Source organism: Pinus tabuliformis, chromosome Q (genome assembly GCF_031772625.1).
Source record: "Pinus tabuliformis cultivar Carrire ecotype Pingquan chromosome Q, CPIR1, whole genome shotgun sequence".
In the NCBI taxonomy this organism is placed as follows: Eukaryota; Viridiplantae; Streptophyta; class Pinopsida; order Pinales; family Pinaceae; genus Pinus; species Pinus tabuliformis.
In genome coordinates this window covers 678,322,662-678,342,696 of record NC_142296.1, presented here as the reverse complement: position 1 = coordinate 678,342,696, position 20,035 = coordinate 678,322,662, and positions in this window count along the sequence as shown.

Sequence of the window (20,035 nt, the reverse complement as noted above, 5' to 3'; positions counted from 1 at the left end):
ACAGTCTCCAGAAGTTGAAGCTTACATCAAAACATCAACCATCAACCCTGATTACATCTTGTTTCTAGGTATATATAGAGTTTCATTACAAAGGCACTCGGCCATTCTATGTATGGAGGGGTCATAATTGACCACCAACCGCTTTAATTGCCTGATGGAGTTTGAGTGCGATTTCTTGTTGTAGTGGATAAATTTGATCTTTTGGGGTGCTCTACTATCCTCTTAGGTGGCTGGAGTGTCCTTATCCATCAAGTTCCATAACTGCTAAATGCAGCTACCTACTCGTACTCGGTCCTTTTCCTCCTTGGCCATACTGCCTGTTGAATGCGGTTGTTGCAGAGCAATTGCTACTAGTACTGGTGAGACGGTCACCTTTTTCCTTCAGGTGCATGGGATGGTCAGGGGGTGTGGACTGAGTGGCGAAAGGACAGACTAGATGAAGGAGGAAGATCAGCTGTCGGATTGAGGGGATCGATGGCGGGGACAGCTTAGCGGAGGGTATGGAGAGAGATGAGAGCGGAGTGATTGTGGGCCATTAGATCGGGGTGCGGAAATCAACGGCTATACATAAAAGGCGATGAGGTGTTGCAGAGGTGTGAGGTCATGTGGATGCGGTGCTTTGGGGCTTTAAACCTTGTGCTTGGGGCTTGGAGAAATAGGGTTTACGCTGGGTACTAAGGGATAAACGAAGGCAGTGGGGGTGAAAGGGAGGGATTGGGGCGAAGGAAAAGAATGAGGATTCTCATTGTGGCTTTCTTTTGGGCATAGTCATCCTAACCAAGCTTATAGTTAGCCTTCAAAGGACCATAGTTATAGCAGAGCTAACAGGTCCAAGCACATCACTGTGCACAAGTTCTAATATCTACTTTTCCCTCTTACTACCAGAGGGGAAACTCACCCGATTCTGCTTCCCATGTACACAATTTTCACAGAAATCAAAATCCAGAGAGCTATTACTCATACCTTCTACCATACCTTTACCATGAAGTATTCGAAGGCCTTTCTCTCCAATATTTCCAAGCCTTTGATGCCACAACATGGTCTTCCCTCTAGAGACGACTAGATTTTCTGCTCCACTTTCAGGAACCACAGAACTATTGCACCCATCAATAACAGTGCTACCTTGCAGCTTGTACAGAGTTCCAATCATAACTCCCCGCATCAATACTAGTGCTCCCCGAACCATCTTGCAGGTATCCTTCTCGAACACTGTTTCTACACCTGCATCATCTAGCTTGCTTATAGAAATTAGATTTCTGGCTAATGCAGGAATATGTAGAACGCCAGGAAGTGTTCTAGCCCTTCCACCTTGCAGCTTCAACATTACTTTTCCTCAACCAATGATTCTAGCCTTCCTGTCATCCCCCAAGAAGACATTACTGCCATCGTATTTCTGATACTCACAGAACCACTCTCTATGGGGAGTGAAGTGAAAGGATGCACCTGAGTCAATCAACCATGCCTCATGATCTACATGTGTACTTGAAGAAGCCAAGTACACATCCCCACCTTCATCTAACGTGGTTTTCGCCTCTGCAGAAGGAGTATCATCAGATCCCTTTCCTTTATCTGGAGTTTTAGATTTATAGTCCCTTTTGATGTGCCCTTCCTTTCCGCATTTCCATCACACCACCTTTACAGGTTTTCCTAGAGATTTAGATCTCCCTCTAGATTTAGATCTCCCACTCGATGACTTATTTTTGCTTATGTTCTGCGACCATCCTCGTACAAACAAGGCATCACCATTCTGGCTCTCCATATTTTTCTATCTCATCTCCCCCATTAGCAAGGCTAAGACTATTTCATCAAACTGCAAGGCAGTTGCATTGCTACCTATTGCAATAACTAGACTATCCCATGAATCTGGTAGAGAACACAACAAACTGATGCACTTATCTTCATCTGAAATTTTAATATCAACAGATGCTAACTGACTTACCAAAGTATTAAATGCGTTCATATGCTCTATCACCGGGTCTCCATCTTTCATCCTCAGGTTATATAGCTTTTTCCACAAGAACAGTTTATTCACCAGAGACTTAGATTGGTACAAATTCCCTAACTTGTCCCACAAAGCCTTCGAAAAAGCTTCCCCTGATACATTCAACAATACTGAATTTGAGACACACAATCATATTGTGCTTTTTGCCTTCCGATCCAACTTCTTCCATTCTTCATCGGACACTCCCGTTGGTTTAGTACCCAGATCTACCGCAATCCACTGATCTTTATCCACCAACAAATCCTCCATCCTGAGTTTCCACAACTCAAAACTCTAACCATTAAATTTCTTGATCTCTATCTTTCCACTGCTTGCCATCTTCTTTCACCACCAAAATCAATCTCGTAGATCTCCCACTGAATAGGGTCTACCATAGGCTCGAGTGAAACCCCTCAGCAACAAAGGCGTCCCCTTGAAGCCAAAACAAATCTGATACCAAATGTAGTTTTTAACCCCGTACAGAAATTACCTGCATACGAATTCTAAAACACAAAAAAATAAACAATGCGAGAGCATAACACATAAAACACATATACACAGAGATTTTCCCACTGGATCTCAAAACCAAGACTACCAGCTTGATTTTTCATTATGTTCCTTTCAATGTTACAATACATATTTATACATGCTGAAGCATCCAATACCATGGACCAAAAACCATCGCGTCCAAAAACATGTGCGAAAATCATGCACAAAACCATAGGTGGGTCCGCCCAACCTAAGATAGGGTCCAAAACCAAAATTTTATAAAGTGGGGTTACGGGTGCCCTTCAAACCCCCTGTTAACTACATGGAAAGAATATAACACAACCCAACAATCTCTGTGTAGAATAATGTTTTGCTATGTTGTAAGCATGCTGCACATAACATAAATGTTCATCCCAAAGCTTAGGATGCTTGCTGCAATATCCTCTGAGCAACTGGATCACTATCCTATTGACCACTTTGGTCTGGCCATCAGTTTGTGGATGAAAAGATGTACTCTTCTTCAGTTAGGTGTCCATCAGTTCCCACAGATTTGACCAAAAGTTCCCCACAAATCAGGTGTCTCGATCAGATACAATGGAAGTGGGTAATACAAAATGAACCCATACATGTTGAAAGAACAATTTTGTAGTTTGTTCAGCTATAATATGTTTATTACAAGGTATCAAAATACACATTTTGTTGAACCTATCCACAACAACATACAGGTAATCATAACCTTTCCTAGATTTAGGTAGTCCTCCAACAAAATCCATGGAAACACTTTCCCAAGGGTGAGAAGGAGCTAGTAATGGAGTGTACAAGCCTAGTTTTCTATTGTTGGGCTTGCTTTTAGCACACATAGGACACCCTCTTACATATCAAGAAACTGTCTTGTTCATTTCTGGCCAATAACAAAATCTTTGTAGTTATGCAACTGTTTTACTTACCCCAAAGTGACCTGATATTAGAGAAGTGTGTGCTTCTCGAATTATCTTTACTCTTTCAGTTTGTGGAATGCATAGCTTCTCACAATGATATACATGCCGGTCCTTTACATGATAATCAAATTCTTCTACTCATTTGCCTTGACTTAAAGTTGCATATACATCTTTGAAATCTATATCTTGAGCATATTGTTCAATGTAGCTCTCATGTAACATAGAATTATGCTTAAGTATAGTATATGCATTTATAATGGGTCTAGATAACATATCTGCAACTTTATTGTGTATGCCCCTTTTATATCTGATGACTAAATGAAACTATTGTAGAAAACCCATTCATCTATAGTGTCTTGATTGCTGCGACATAGTTTGGGAGTGTAGATATTGAAGTGGTTTATGATCAATATGTATTACTGTCTCTTTGCCCATTAAGTAATGTTTCCACTTTTTCACACTCTGTACTAATGGATACAGTTCTTTATCATATGTAGGATAGTTAACTACTGTAGAATTAACTGTCTCAGAATGATAGCATATGGGTTTACCATGCTGTGTCAACACTGTTCCCATGGCATAGTCACTGACATCTGATTGGACCTCAAATGGTCTTTGAAGATCAGGTAGTGATAGTACATGTGTTGTACTAATATTTTCTTTCAAGGTGTTGAAGGCTTTCTGCTATTTTCCTCCCCACTAAAACACCTTGTTCAATCCTATTAAAGCATGTAAGGGAGCTGCAATTAAGGAAAACATAGAAATGAACTTTCTCCAATATTGTGCTGCCCCTAAGAAGCTTCTAACTTCTGTAGCAGATTTGGGTTTAGGGCAGTTCACAATGACTGCCACTTTAGAGGGATCTATCTTCAATTCACCACCCCCTACTATATGTCCCAAATAATTCAAAGCTGTTTTGCCAAATTCACATTTTGAGAGTTTAACATGAAGATTTTCTCTTTTCAAAACATCTAGTGTCTGCTTAACATGCTTTAAATGTTTTTCCCATGTTTTGCTAAATATTAGAATGTCATCTAGATACACAATAACAAAATCATCAAGAAAAGGTCTGAGTACATCATTCATTAATCTCATGAAAGTAGCAGGAGCATTAGTTAAGCCAAAAGGCATAGCCGGTCACCCATACAATCCCTGCTTTGTTTCAAAAGCAGTCTTCCATGCATCTTGTTCTGAAACTCTGACCTGATGGTATCCATTGTGCAAGTCTAGCTTGGAAAAATAAACAGCTTCTTTCAATTGATCTAAAAGTTCATCTATGTGAGGAAGGGGATAACAATTTTTTATTGTTATCTTATTCAGTGCTCAATAATCAATGCACATTCTCCACAAGCCATCTTTCTTTCTCACCAAGACGATTGGTGACCCACATGGTGATGTGCTAGGTCTAATGAACCCTTTCTTGAGCAACTCTTGCACCTGCTTCTTGATTTCTGCGTTCTCTAAATCAGACAACTTATAGATTCCAATGTTAGGCAACATAGCATCTTGCTGCAAAATAATATCATGCACTATTTCCTTTTTGGGTGGCAGACCTTTAGGTTCTTAAAACAAGATATCATACTCTGAAACAACCTTTTCTAAATCAGCTTGATGTTTTGCATTACAACCCTCAAATACATTGGTTTTATTAGGTTTCTTTTCCTTTACAACCATCAGTAAGAATTGTTTGCATGAATTTATCATTCGTTTCATCTACCCTAGGTTTATGAGAGTATAATTATTCTTGAGCTTGTGAGCTCTTACAAAGTATTCGATTCCATCTTTAACAAGTAGATACTTGTTCTCAGCTATATAGAAAATAACTTTTATGTCATACAAGTGAGGACTTCCTTAAAAAATTCCACATATATCCAAAGGAATTATGTCTAACTCAACATCATCTACAAATGCTGACCCAAAAGAAAACTTGAGTTTGCGTTGTCTAGTCACTTGTAGTTGTGCTTTATCATTCAACGATCCTAATGGGTAATTTTTCTTGTGAGGTGTAGTTGCTAATCCCAACTTCTTTACAATTTCTTTATAAATTAAATTTACTTGTGAGCCACTATCAAACAAAGTATCAATATTTTGATGTTTCGAAACAACTCGAATATGGAGAAGCTCATGTCTTTTTCTCTCATTTTCTTCATCAATAGTAGATTGTGCAGAATTACTAGTAGATGCTTTAGAATTATTACCTTTTATACCTGTGGCTGCAATGGCTGTTTCATCTCCTAAATCTGACCCCAAATCTTTCTAAATAGTTGCAGCAGTCTTCTTCTTCATGCCCTCAAACTTCTTAGACCTCAAATCTGGATGCAGAATCCAATAGTGCTCATCATCATGCCCATCTTTTTTATAGTGAGTGCATGAAGCCTTGCTTTTCTGTGTAGTGTTAGCCTTCCTTGCTTTACATTTCTTCTTTCTTTTCTCCTTATTCTTTCTTGCAGTGGGTTGGGATGATCCCCCAACTTCTAGACTTCCATTCTTTCCTCTAGCTTCTAGATGAGTAGCTTGTACAGATACCTCATCTATACTAGTGGGATTAAACATGAGGATAGTGTGCCTCATGTAGATGTGTAGACCACCAATGTACTTCAACAGAGTCTTAGGTGAGTCTAATGAGATTCTTAGAATCAATGCTCTCTTTCTAAATTCTTGAGTGTATCCTTGTACACTTTGCCCTTTCAACTGTCGAAGAGTTTGCCAGCTCATCATAGCTTGTTGCATGTAGGCCAATGGATAGAGCTGCTTTTTGATTGCAGAAACAAATTCACTCCAGATAGAGATAGTCTTACCATGTCTCTTTGGGTCAGCTTGGGTCCTACCTTCCCACCAAACCAAGGTAGTCCCTCCAAGTCGTAGGCTTCCCAGCTGAATCTTGCTCTTTTCTGAGTCGATACTCTGCACTCTGCAACAAACATCAATTTGTCTAATTCAATTGTCCAGCTTTTCTGCATTCAACTCTCCATCATATATAGGTAAATAAAATTTAACATCTAGTTTAATCAAAGATGCCTTCTTTTTATGTTCAGTGCTATTAGGCATTGTGAGAAAGCATTTTTCTTTCCCTTTTCCTTTTGAGTGGTAATGGAGGAAAGACTATCTTCTCCTTTGTCTTGTTTGGAGCCTGATGAATCTTCATCCTTGTGTTTTCTAAAGTCCCTATACATTTCCTCTACCATGGACCTTATGGCTAGGAAAGTATCTATGAATTAAGGGTCTGGCCCTATAGAACCTTCTTCCAACATTGTCTTCAGAGGGGAGACTCTCCCAATTTCAGGATTAGTTTTGACCAACTCTACTCCTAATTTGAACTTTGATCTAGTTGGCATTCAACAACTAAATCCAACACAATCTTGTCTAACCTTAACAGTCTTTTGCTCTGATACCACTTGATCTGAAAATCACTCATGAGTGATCTCATTTAATTAATTAATGAATGAAGGTATTACAGACTCATGCATTGGTGTGCGTCTATGTTATCTTAGGCAACGGATCGATCAGATTGCGAAATACACAGACACTAGAAAATGGAAAACAGTAAGAGAAATATAGTAAGAAAATACAAGAACACAACAAATTAATAAGGAGTTCACCCTATCCTCCAGGGCTACGTCTCCGGTCCAGCTTTCAGCGGTGGGATTCTTTTATTGTGTCTTTGAAGCAGAGTTTTTATAATGAGGAGCTCAATTTGAGTCTCCTGGAACAAATAATGCTTAGTAGGCTGGTTCTTGGATCCCCCAAGCCACTAGAATGCATAGACTCTTCATTACCAAGTCTTGACCTCACTACTATTAATGGGATGAGTCCAATCTAGTACTCAGTTCCTGACAGATATCCTCACAGGGATTGCTTGAACCTCTTAAGCCTAGTTCTGTCTGCTTGATGCTGCCTTAAATCTGCAAGTCAGCTCGGCTGTCTATTTTCTGCTTCTTGCTTCACTGTGTCCTTCTTCCTTTTCACTGTTCCCCTTTCTTGTTCTGTTTTTTTTTGTTTGTTCATGGCTTAAAGCCAATTTGTCTCATGACTGCTCGCTTCCTCTTCCGCCCCTTAGGATCACCTGCTACTATTCACTTGGAGTTCCTTGCCTCTACATCATCACGACTATGTAATGTCTCATAGGGAAGTGGCCACTTGTCCTCTCACGAACTGTGCCAGCTCTTCCTCAAACAGTTCGGTATTTTGGTTATGCTATGTAATGATTAATCTGCCAACTCAGTGGTCAAATCAAACTTTAGAATTTTATATGTCACAGCTTATTTCTCCCTCCAGATCTAGTTTCTCATCGGGCGCAATCTCCGCTGTTAGATCTGGATCCCCCAGATCCTACAATGTTCGCTCTTATTGCGCGGTTGACTTGCTCGACCGTTAGCCCACGATGAGAGGTGATTTTCTCTCTCACCTGCTGGACATGCATCATGCAATGTGTGGAATCACTTGTTCTCTACCAAATCCACTTACCGCCCAAAGTGCCTCTGATATTCCGTCGGTTTTGGAGCGTGGAACCCACCTTTCGCTTTAGCACTTTCCCTATATTTTCCCAGCTTCCTATGGGACTGAGCACTCAGGGCCTTTCCTTCTCGAGGGGTTTTCCTCGCAATGCGTGATTAGTGCTAATCATGCATCAGAAACAACCTCCATTTTCCGATCTGGAATTCCTAACTGCCAGTTTGTGTCCTACGCCATCTCCATGGGCCTCGGTCAGCCCACTTTGACCGAGGTCCTCATCGTTCCTTGCTAGCTACAAACTACCACTGTTCAGAGGTCCTTCTTGATATCTCTTTGTTCACAAGTTTTTGAAGTCTGTCCTGATTTGATACAGTCATATCATTTTGATAATTTTTCATGGATCCAATTCGGATCACGTAGTTATCAACTCTTGTAGTCCCTTAACTACTTTATTGTCTCATAGTAGCTTCATGCACGTCTCTAGAAAGGTAGTTAGCATAGATGGATCCATTTTTGACTCAGTTTGATCCTTGCTACTGGAAGTAGAAGCTTCCGTGAAGCTCTTCTTAGCTTCCATAATTGTTTCCTTCGTGGGTTCCAAGTCAAACTCAAGTTTCTTTGTAGGGGCCTTGCAAACCCTTCTATCCTCCTGAGGCTGCTTCCTATGATCCTCTCTCGTAGCGGCACCATTCCTGAGCACCATGTTCACGTTAGGGTCCCCTTTGTGCGGTTCAGCCTTCATCATTTGGATGTTCTGACTGGGAGTAGACTAAAGCACCCCTTTCTCACACATTTGTGCAATTAGTGTAGGGAAATCTACTCCTTCGTGATCAAATTGGTAATAGTACGGGCAACATGTTCTGGTCGGGTTCATGTAGTCATGGACGTAATGCCCAGGTCCTCCACAATTGTAACAGATTAATTGCCTGTGCCCTCGTCTAGGTCCCATTCCTCCTCATCCTCATCCATGTCCCTGTAATCCTCCACGTGCTATTGTTGCAGTGGGATCCTGACCTCGTGCCTCCATCTGCATCCTGTAAGTAGATGCCCGATCCATCAGAAACTCATAACTTCAGCAATTTCGTTCTTCATGGCCCATCAATCTACAAAAATTGCAAAATAGCTGCTTGGGGCGTTGTATAAGTTTTTGCAATAGATGACAGTTTTCTGTGTTGTGCTTTCCTCCCACCTGATAGATCACGCACCAGAGTGCAGGAACCGTGCTTTGCCCCACTTGTGCCTCTGGTCGCAATGGCATTAGTTCCCCCCTACCAAATAGTTTGCGACTATCGGTCAATGATCCTTATCGTGGCCCTGACCTTTACTCTTTATGCACCACACCTCTTCACGTGCCTCTAACCGAGGCACCTTTTCTTGTTTCAAACTTTGCATCTCTAAGCATAGGTTTTGTAGTTGCATGTGGATTTGTGGAACTCCCAACCCCAGATCCTGTATTGGTGTTTCTTGCAACCTCATCGCTATCTCTAAGGCTTCAGCTTGGGTTGAGATCTTTTGTCTGACAACATCGTCCTCAAGTGTGGTGTCAAGGACACCACAAACCATGTGCGATGTTGCACATATGTCAACGCCATGTTAGCCTTACGTATTGTACTCTTCAATCTTTGATCTATATCCCACGGAGTTTCACCAGGTAGCATCACGATCTACTTGAACCCAATGATCGATTGCGTCTTCGATTTTGGCAAGCTAAATTCTTTGTTTAATGCATCCTGGATAGCAGCTATTCCTGCATTCAGGTGATCGTTGAAGTAATTTATATAACACATCAACGCGTGATCCTGCAGCGCACTTACCAAAGTAGCCTTTTTTATTTTATCATCCGTTACACCTTGGGCTTCCCATACAGCCTTTACCATGAACCAAAATTGATTTGGTTCTTCATTTCCTACGCCTCTAAATACAGGCAACTTGATCACACTTGCCATTCCAACCCTCGGTGGTGGCGGAGGGGGGTTATCAGCAGAATGCACTGCTTTACCAATTGGACAGTGCTTCTTAGAGAGAACCCTGCAAGCTCCTCCTTGCTTTCTCGTGAAAGTGAAATCAGGGGATTATTCTCTAATCCTTCGGTCCCTCGGTAACCTCTTCTGCTCCACGTTACCCTAGACATCAATGGATGTGCATAACCTGTTTTTCACATAACAGCATTTTAATCCAAGTATTCAATGATTTGATGTACTTACCCCGCATTCCTTGGAGGAAGTGCCTTTCTGCTTCGCTGTAACTCAGATTCATGTCTATCATGAACTCAGTGATAAACCCTCCTATTATTCGATCCAACCAGTGATCTATTGCCCGTGCGATTTTATCTTCAAATTCTTCTAGCCTATGCACCAACTCTGGAGTCCACATGATGTGCTGATCCAATCTGCACCTTCCCTGACTCTCAGCGAGCCTCGTGATCCACTCATACAGCCCTGTCGAGAAGGACATGAAGAAGATCTCATGGATTTCGATATATCTATAAAGATCTAGCCACCGTTCCTCAGATATCTGCGGATTTTTGTTTTCCTGTACCATGAACTCGTGAAGCTTCTGATCCAACCAATCTTCAAGTTCTTTCTTTGTAGGGTTCTAGTGTTCTGACATCAGACATCCCTTAGGTAGATCTTGGTCCCAGCAATGGAACTATTCGTTGGCTTATTGGGGCCTGACCCGGGTTCAGAAGAGTTATTATCCAAACAAATCCCACACTACCGTCCCTTTCGGCAATAGTCCACAGAGCGCGGACTGAAGTCTCACCTGAGGTAGTAGGGGAGGGTGTTGGAACCAGGTTTCTGAACCCTTGGGATGTCTTGATGTGTTCTGGAGGGATCATGAACTGATCTGTGCCCTCACGCCACTCTGCACGCTATCAGGCTTCTGCATGGATCCGCACCGATGCGCTCTTGTTAAATTATGAGTTTATTATAGATCCAATCTACTTCTTAAGATGTTTAAGCAAACATTTGATAGCAACAACCATTGTGCGCAATCATAAATATGCATAAATTCAGAACATAAGCAATAGATCGATTCATAATAAAGCACACAATGATTTAGAAACTCTTATCTTTATTTATCTCCTTCTCAGTACAACCAGATCCGCCCTGCGCACTCTGTTGCAGGGGTTCGTGCACACAGCTACAGACTCTACCAGGCCTCTGTGCACACAGCTGTAGAGCCTCTATTTATCTACCAGCACCCTTGACTCGGACTTACAAACGCAGAGAGAATATTGCCTTCATAAACCCATAACATTAAGATCCAAAACAAAAAATGACCTCTAACCTTAGAGCGTTGCTCTATTTATACATTCCCATGGTTCGCGGACCATGGGCAGGCCGATTCACTTTCTATTTTCTTACATTATTTTCAGGCAGACAACCCTCTGACTCGACCTATTACATTTCATGGTCCGAGCACTTCACGGAACTTTTTACAATATCGTTACCGTATCTTATGGACTTTAAGCCCCAAAACTATTACGCGGGGCCTCTACTACCCAACATGACCCATAATCGTGATGTTGGTTGTTGATGAAGTAGCAGGTGCCTACATAGCATGGGGTGGGTGGGCACATCTCCAAATAACCAGCCAAATGCTGCTATGCTAAAACTAATGAATGTGAAGCAAGTCCCTACTAAAGTTGGGTGGGAGGGCACGTCTCCAATGGGAACCCACACCGAATGCTACTCCAGAATTCTAATGCCTACCTCCCATACATTCAAGGAGTCACTGACAAGCTAGCCAAAATTCCCAGAAAGAAACATGTCAAAACTTCATTCAAACCTTTGTCTACTATTAAACAAAGAATGAAATCAGTAAAAGACAGCCAGGAACAGCTACAGCAGAAAGGTGTTTATATCATTAGCTGCTCTTGTGGAGAACAATATATAGGGGAAACCGGCAGGTCAGTGAGGATTAGACTTAAGGAGCATAGTGCAGATATCCGTAAAGAAAGAATGCGCTCTTCAGCTTTAGCTGATCATGTAGGTAAAACTAACCATCATATATGCCTCGAAGACACTAAGGTCATTGCGAATGAAAAACACCATTTCAAGCGGAAAGTTCGTGAGGCTATTGAAATCATTAAACACCCTCGTAACCTTAATAGAGATGGAGGCTTGGAAATTAGTAAAAATTGGAACCCTCTACTTACCCCCATTGAATAAGTTATCCCTTCCAATTATGAAAATCAAACCTAATCCTTTAGCTTTAGGCTCTTAAGAACTTTGCAAAAAAGAAAAATTATAGCTTTTAAGATTAGTTATATTAATTAAATATAACAATATAAAACTACTCTCACATGTTTAATTTTAATTAATAGTTGAAATAAAAATAAATAAATAAAAATAAAAATAAAATAAATTAATTAATTAACTAATTAATAAAAATAAAAATTAAATAAAATTAGCACAATTATAAAATTAATTAAAATAGAAATATATATATATATATATATATATATATATATATATATATATATATATATATATATATATATATATATATGTATATATATATATATATCTATATATATATATATATATATATATATATATATATATAGAACTTGTCCTGACGATGAACCACACTAGTTGGTTCCAAACGCGTCGACAAATGATATTCTATGTGATTTACGCTGAAGAATCTCTCATAAATTGAATATAGTAATTAAATATATATTAAATAAAAATAAAATAAAATTAATACAATTATAAAATTAAAGAAAACAAATATAAATATATATATATATATATATATATGGATATATAACTTTTAAATTAATTATAAAAATAAAATAAAATAAAATAAACATATATATATAGAGCTAGCTTTTAAATTAATTATACTAATTAAATATATTACAATATAATCTCACATTAAAAGATAAAATAAAATAAAATAAAATAAATAAATAATTAAATAAATAAATATTTATACAATTATAAAAATTAAACATTATTGACATTGAGAAAAGAAAATCAGTAACAATAATAATTATTTACTGAAGTATGTAATAAATAAATAAAATAAAATAAAATTAATACAATTATAAAAATAAAAATAAAATTAACACAAATATAAAAATTAAATAAATAAAAATAAAAATGGGATTAAATATTAAATGGTCGGCTTATCAACTCAACAGCCCTCCTTCACCATATTTATCACACGCTTTTCTCTTCTCTGTATATCAGTCCTGATGATGAGTCTTGGTCTAGGCTTGAAACGTCGACAAATAAAAATGATGAACACTGTGGAACAGCCGAATTCAGTCTCTCAGAAACCACTCCACAGAAATCTACGAACCAATATGGACATAACTTGGCCAATATAACTCAAAATATTTATTATAACCTATTTTTGGAAGAAGAAGGACCATTTTTCATCTTCCCATGTGTAGGAAATCCTTATCTAGACTCTCTAGAATCTTAGATTCGCGCTGCGATTTTTCCGCCATCACAAAAGTTCTAAAAATATAGTTGATTTTAAATCAATGATATCTCCCGCATCCGAACTCCGATTCAACCCATTTTTTTTTGAAATTGGGTTATTTTTCAATAGGAGCTCATATCTACAATATTTTACTAAAATTTTGCACAAAAAACTTCCAAAAACTATAGGAAAGTTGCCGTCCACAAGTTGTCATAAAAAAAATAAAAATCTACAACATAGCTGATTTAAAATCAACGATATCTCCCTCATCTAGACTCTGATTCAGCCGATTTGTTTTTTTGAATTTTCGTATTTTTTCACAAGGAATATAGATATGTGATTTTTTTGTAAATATTGCACCAAATCTTTCAAATCTGATATGCAAACTCGCCGCCCAAAAGAAAAAATCCTACAAAAAAATGAAAAAAGAAAAATTATTCCTGCTTTGCCCAAGAAAGTTCTCAATGGAGGTCGCAACACGTGCCTGAAGTTTGTTGAATATTTCTGCAAAAATTTGAAACTAAAATATGCACGAAACCCTCATTCTCATGGAATCGTAACCTGCTCTGATACCACTAATCTAGATCTGGGGGGCAGGCCCCCAAGATCTAAAAGATCGAAATGGATCTCAGGGGGGAGGCGACCAAGATCTGAAAAATTAAAATTGCCAAAAGAAAAAGAGTAGAATGCCCAATAAACAAAACCACAAAGAAATTTTTTATTAAAACATATAATAATTGTAAGGACTACATTGTGGTGGACCATCTGTCCTTTTACAAAATTCAGCTTGTTACTTATAGTATTTTTCAGTTAGAATACCACAGGTCAATTCCATGGGTGAATGAATACCATGGGTGGATGTCACAATGCCACGGGACAATTCCATGCGTGAATGAATACCATGGGTAAATGTCACAATACCACGGGTCAATTCCATGGGTGAATGAATTCCAAGGGTGGATGTCACAATACCATGGGAAAATACAATGCGTGAATGAATGCCATGGATGGATGTCACTTACAATACCATGGGTGGATAATTACCATGGATGGATGAGCATTCAAATCAATCTCACTAACCTCCATGCAAGCATCACAGAGCCTCAAAGGAAGGTAGGTACTCTATGCTTTGCCTTTCTTAGTTTTTTTTTTTTGCAAAATGTAACAAATAATTAATTAAAAAAAAAAACCTGAAAAATAATTAATTAAAAAAAACCATACAAAAATTACGAAAACCACAAAAAAACCTTTGAAGAAACTTAGAAAATAACAAAACCAACCAAGAAAACCATAAAAAAGAACCCTTCAGAAAAACATAGAAAACCACAAATACAACTAGAAAACGATAAAGAAAACCCTTCAAAGTAGCCTACAAAACACCTTGAAACCACAAAAAAGAAACTATGATTTAGGTTTCAAATTGTTTCTTACTTCCAATGTTTTGTGTATTAAATTCATATTTTGAATGGTAATATAAACATTTTTTTTCCAATTACTTTATGTTTTAAAATTTTTATTTAGGAATTTTGTAAAATAAATTTTCATTTTTTTTTTTGAATTTTTTGTTATTTAAAATGCATTTTAAATTTCTAGTAAGTCTAACCAAAAATATAACCCAAAAAACTCCAAAATAGAAAAGAATGAAACTATAAACAATAAATAAGTAAATTAGGAAGTTGATATTAACATGATGAATATGGTTGGTCATAGAAATTTCAATTTATAAAATAAGAAATTTTACTTTATTTTATTATTTTAAATTTAAATTAATTTATATTTTAAATATTTTTTAATAATAAATATAGTATAATTCTAGTTTTAAAAATAAAATATTAACCTTTAACGTTAAAAATCTAAAAAATAAAATGGTGTTGTTTGTTATTTTGTTATTATTATTATATATATATATATAACTAAAAATTATATAACATCACTTGACGAGATATATATAATTATAACATTTTAAATAACATATATATAACTATATAATATAACATGTAACTATATATTATAGTTGTATATACAAAATATATAATATAATATAATTTTACAGCTATTTACGTAACATTATATATATATATATATATATATATATATATATATATATATATTTATTTTATAACATAAAATAGTTCTATAACTATTTAGTTCATAACATCAAGTTATAACATAAAAGCGTATCACTATTTGATAACTATGTAACTATATATATATATATATATATATATATATATATAGATTATAAGGTTATAACATATCACATAGTTAAATATATTATAGTTCTATGTATATTATTTATAACATAGCATAGTTCTATATATATATATATTCATGTTTCAACAATACGTCATTGATAGATACATTAAATCCATCATGAAAAATGCATTTGGTCTAGTAAATAAAACCACTTAGACTCAAGTTTCTAATTTGTTCCATATTGTTTTATTATGTAATGTGTTGTACAAGAAAGATTGTCATCATGTGCTTGCACCTAGTACATGTCATGTGTCAAAGTCAAACATTAAGAACATAAAGTCTATTGTACTATTTGGTTAGCATGAATATTTTTTAGTTTTGTAAACACGTTTAATTCAATTTTTACATATATATTTACATATTTATGCGCTATGAATAAAATGCATTTTTTAGAAACAAGAAAAAGTGTGAGGGTAAATTTGATTGCTTCTTTTGATTGGGTTTACATGGAACTAAATGTACTTTGGTTGATAAATTATAAAAAATCAACTCAAAAACTTAGTAATTCAGGCTAGATTATTCTACTTGAGTTTAGAAATGGTTTTTTTGACAACATTTTTTTCTTGGATTAGTTTATATGTATTATATGCATGATGAGGCATCCCATATACGTGCCCCAAGAACAAGCCACCATAAAGTGAGAGGTTTTGGAATACGTGGTTGGCCTTGTGATAGATCACATAGCCCACCGAGAGTTCATGTTCCCATTATAGAGCCTACCTTTGATGCCAATCAGAGTGTTAGCAATAGTTCTTCTATCTTTGTTGATGATTGTGCTACATCCAGTGGACCTTCTTCACCCATTTTGGGTACACCTCCTGCATTTTTAAATCATCTTTAAACTTTATGTGTTTATGTCTTGAAATTTCCATTAATTTCTAAATTTTCTTCAACTCATGTGTTTGAATTTAGTGTATATGTTATTATGCTTCTACCTTGTTAATTATATATATGTTAAATTATGTTTGTGATTACAGGTCCTCAATACGTCGAAGCTAAGGATTATAATGTAGCATCGATCCCTCCCTTGGATGATGCTACAACTTAGATCACATTAGAGGATGTTAAAACCTATCGTACATGGATCTCAACAGTGATAACAAATATCCCTACCAATTCACCAACTCATCTTGCATTGTCTTTGATGATGGATAGCACGCCTAGGTTGATCAAGACATAGTGGAGGTCAGGCCCACATAACCACATATTACAGTTCATGCATGGTGTTAGGAGGCACCATATTAGAGGCCTAGATTCTTGGGAGGTGGTGAAAGAGGCCACCAAGAACATTGATGTTTGAGGGGAGTTGTTCCACATCGCTCTGAATCTTTGTGCTAGACATAAAGGTCCAATCCCACTGAAATATTTGAGTAATGTTCATGCAATGCATTTCATGTATGATAGATTCATTGGAACTTGCAACAAGTTCCCCAACCATGAAGAAGTCACCATTTATTTTGCTAAACATTTATATGCAGAGTTTGTGTTACACATGAGGTCAGATTGCAACTAATATCGGATCTTGTTTTCATGGTACTAGCATGGGATGTACTTATGAGAATGTTGGGGCTCATAGGCACCCTAGGCATGTACCACAACCTCTGAGATTATTGCCACTACTATCTTGGATCATGGTATTACCCGGACACTGTTGCAGCTTGGTGGTGTGATGCAGGAGGTTATTGTAGACAACATGCAAGCGTCATTGGCTAGAGTTCATGTTCCATTACATAGAGAGATTAGGAGACCACCACCACTACCTCGTGACTCACCAGTGCCCTTATATGATGATGTATTTATTGTGAATTTAACCTTTGATTAGATTGTGACACATCCATGTATGTACCATGATGTCATCCATGCGGCTTGGAGTGTGCATGGCCTGCGTAACATGAACCAGGTACATATATATACAAAACTTTTGACTCTTATTCTCAAATTATTCATAATTATTTATATTTAAATTTCTAGTTCGTATTAGATTGTATAATTTGTATTAATAACTTCATGATAACATGTAGACACGTCCTAGCTATATGGATGAGATTACGAGGTCATCCAAGGGGGAAGTTAATCAGCCAAGACATCCTCGACTAGAGCACATTTCTACAGATTCACCTCCACCTCCACCTCCACATTATATGTTGACTAATGTGGAGGAGAGTCAGTATGTACAACTACATCGACCAATAGTTGAGGTAAACTTATTTATTCCTAATATTTCAAAATTTTATTTCTTTAAATTACATAAATACGCTAATGAATTTGTAGACTAATTATAAATTTTCCTTGCCATTGTGTACACATGCCCATACGCAGAGTGTCATTGATGCCACTATTATGTGGATACATGAGTGGGATGTTGGGTTTAGAGGTATGGATGTTGCAGGTCCAGCGATGCAGACCTTGATCATCGAGACATAGGTAGGGGATCATCAAACTTAGATTCATGGTCAAACCACCATCCTATCGAAGTTGAATTTGGACTCGACTAAGGTTAGTACATTCATATATATATGTAATTACAAATGTGATTAAATATAATTTATTTCCATATTGTACAAATAATGATCTAGTTAGCTTGAATATGAATGTGTTATATTGCAGTACCAGTTATGGACACCTACCTTGCGTGGAAGAACTCACATAGGAGTTTTGCTGGTACTTAGAGTGTGATAGTTTGTCTATTTTCAGGCTCATTTCATATGGCATCTTCACATGTGTGATACATACTTTGTATATTTTTATACATGGACATTATAGGTTAGTTTATGGATGCTTATTATTTCAGTTTATGGATGTGCATGTGATATGTATGATTTGTATATATTTTCATATGTATATTTTATTGATACATTTATTCACTATTTCAGTTTATGGATTTTTATTAATCTTGTTTGTGGATTCTCATTCATTTTTGAACTTTAAATGAATTTGTTAAAATTATTTCGCTAATTTAATATTTTTTCTATATACTATAAGTTTTATTAGTAAAATATATGTTCAATTTTGATTTCTAGTTTCATAGACTAAGAAAATAAGTACAATCTTAAAATTTATGATGCAAGTAACTTTGATACATAAAATTAACTAAAATATATCATGTATCAATTTAATATTGAACATGGAAATAATTACACTCATGCTTGATTTTGGATTGTAGAAAGTGTCTTTTAGTGCAATTGACATCTATGTTACTATAATTCAATTTTAAAAATATATTATTTGAATTATAAAGTCAACTGCACTATATATATATATATATATATATATATATATATATATATATATATATATATATCTATCTATATATATATATATATATATATATATATATCTATATATATATATATATATATATATATATATATATATATATATATATATATATATATATATGAAATTTTTTGTGACCCACCCATATACCATTGCATGGACAACTTTTTTAAGTATTTCAATCAATTTCTTATCTCAAGGTTCAATTACAAAACACAAATATGATTGAAATAAGTTTTATTCAATTTTAATATTAAAATATATCATGTAAACAACAAATAGGTTTTATTCAACATTATTTATTTTGAGATTATCTACAATAGCTTAGTCAAAACATGATATAATTCAATTGTATTGAAATTTAATATAAAGGTCAAACAACAATATATGGCAACATTTCTATAATTTTATATAATTGTATCAACTTTCCTAGATTTACAAGAAGTTATCTAGCTGTTTTAATCAATTACTTATGACGGAAATATAAGTTGTATTCGATTTTTAAAAACTCAAATATGATGGTGTTACACAACATTTTGTCACTGTCCTTGTACTCTCTATTCTGTGATCCCAGAGGACCTCTATAGTGAGCCCCATATGCTTTCCCATCATGACGAGTGTTCCTTTACATCCCTCTTCATCTAGACAACATTTCCCTCTGGCATCGTTTCCCAAGAATCTTCCTTCAAACCTAGTGTTATCACCCCAAGAAACTCTCCTAGGTTGTATCTCAAAGACGCTCGAGAACATTACAAACTCAACAAAAATGCTGGAAACAGGTGGATAAATGGAAGGAATGATGCATATTCAAGCCAGATAACCACTTCTACTATGCTTAACCCCAGACATGGGGTGAACAACAACAGAATACAGGGCTTTAGACCACCAATTACTCACAGTTTAAGGAATAGGTGAACATGGAGAATACTGACCACACCAACAAATGCATAAGACCATGTGATGGCCGGATGTAACCAATAGAAAGGTGTGTAAATCTATTTCCTAATGCACAGACAGGATGAAAACTCTCTGGCATTCAAATAACAAAAACCTGTATACACACTCAATGATATATACAAGATTTTAACACAGAGGTGGGATGAAAGCCCCTCTAATGCTAAAAATCAAGAGCACATGAAAAATGCATAACAGGCACAACCTGGAACAAAGAAGAAGTGGAAAGTGAGAAATTAACAGTAAA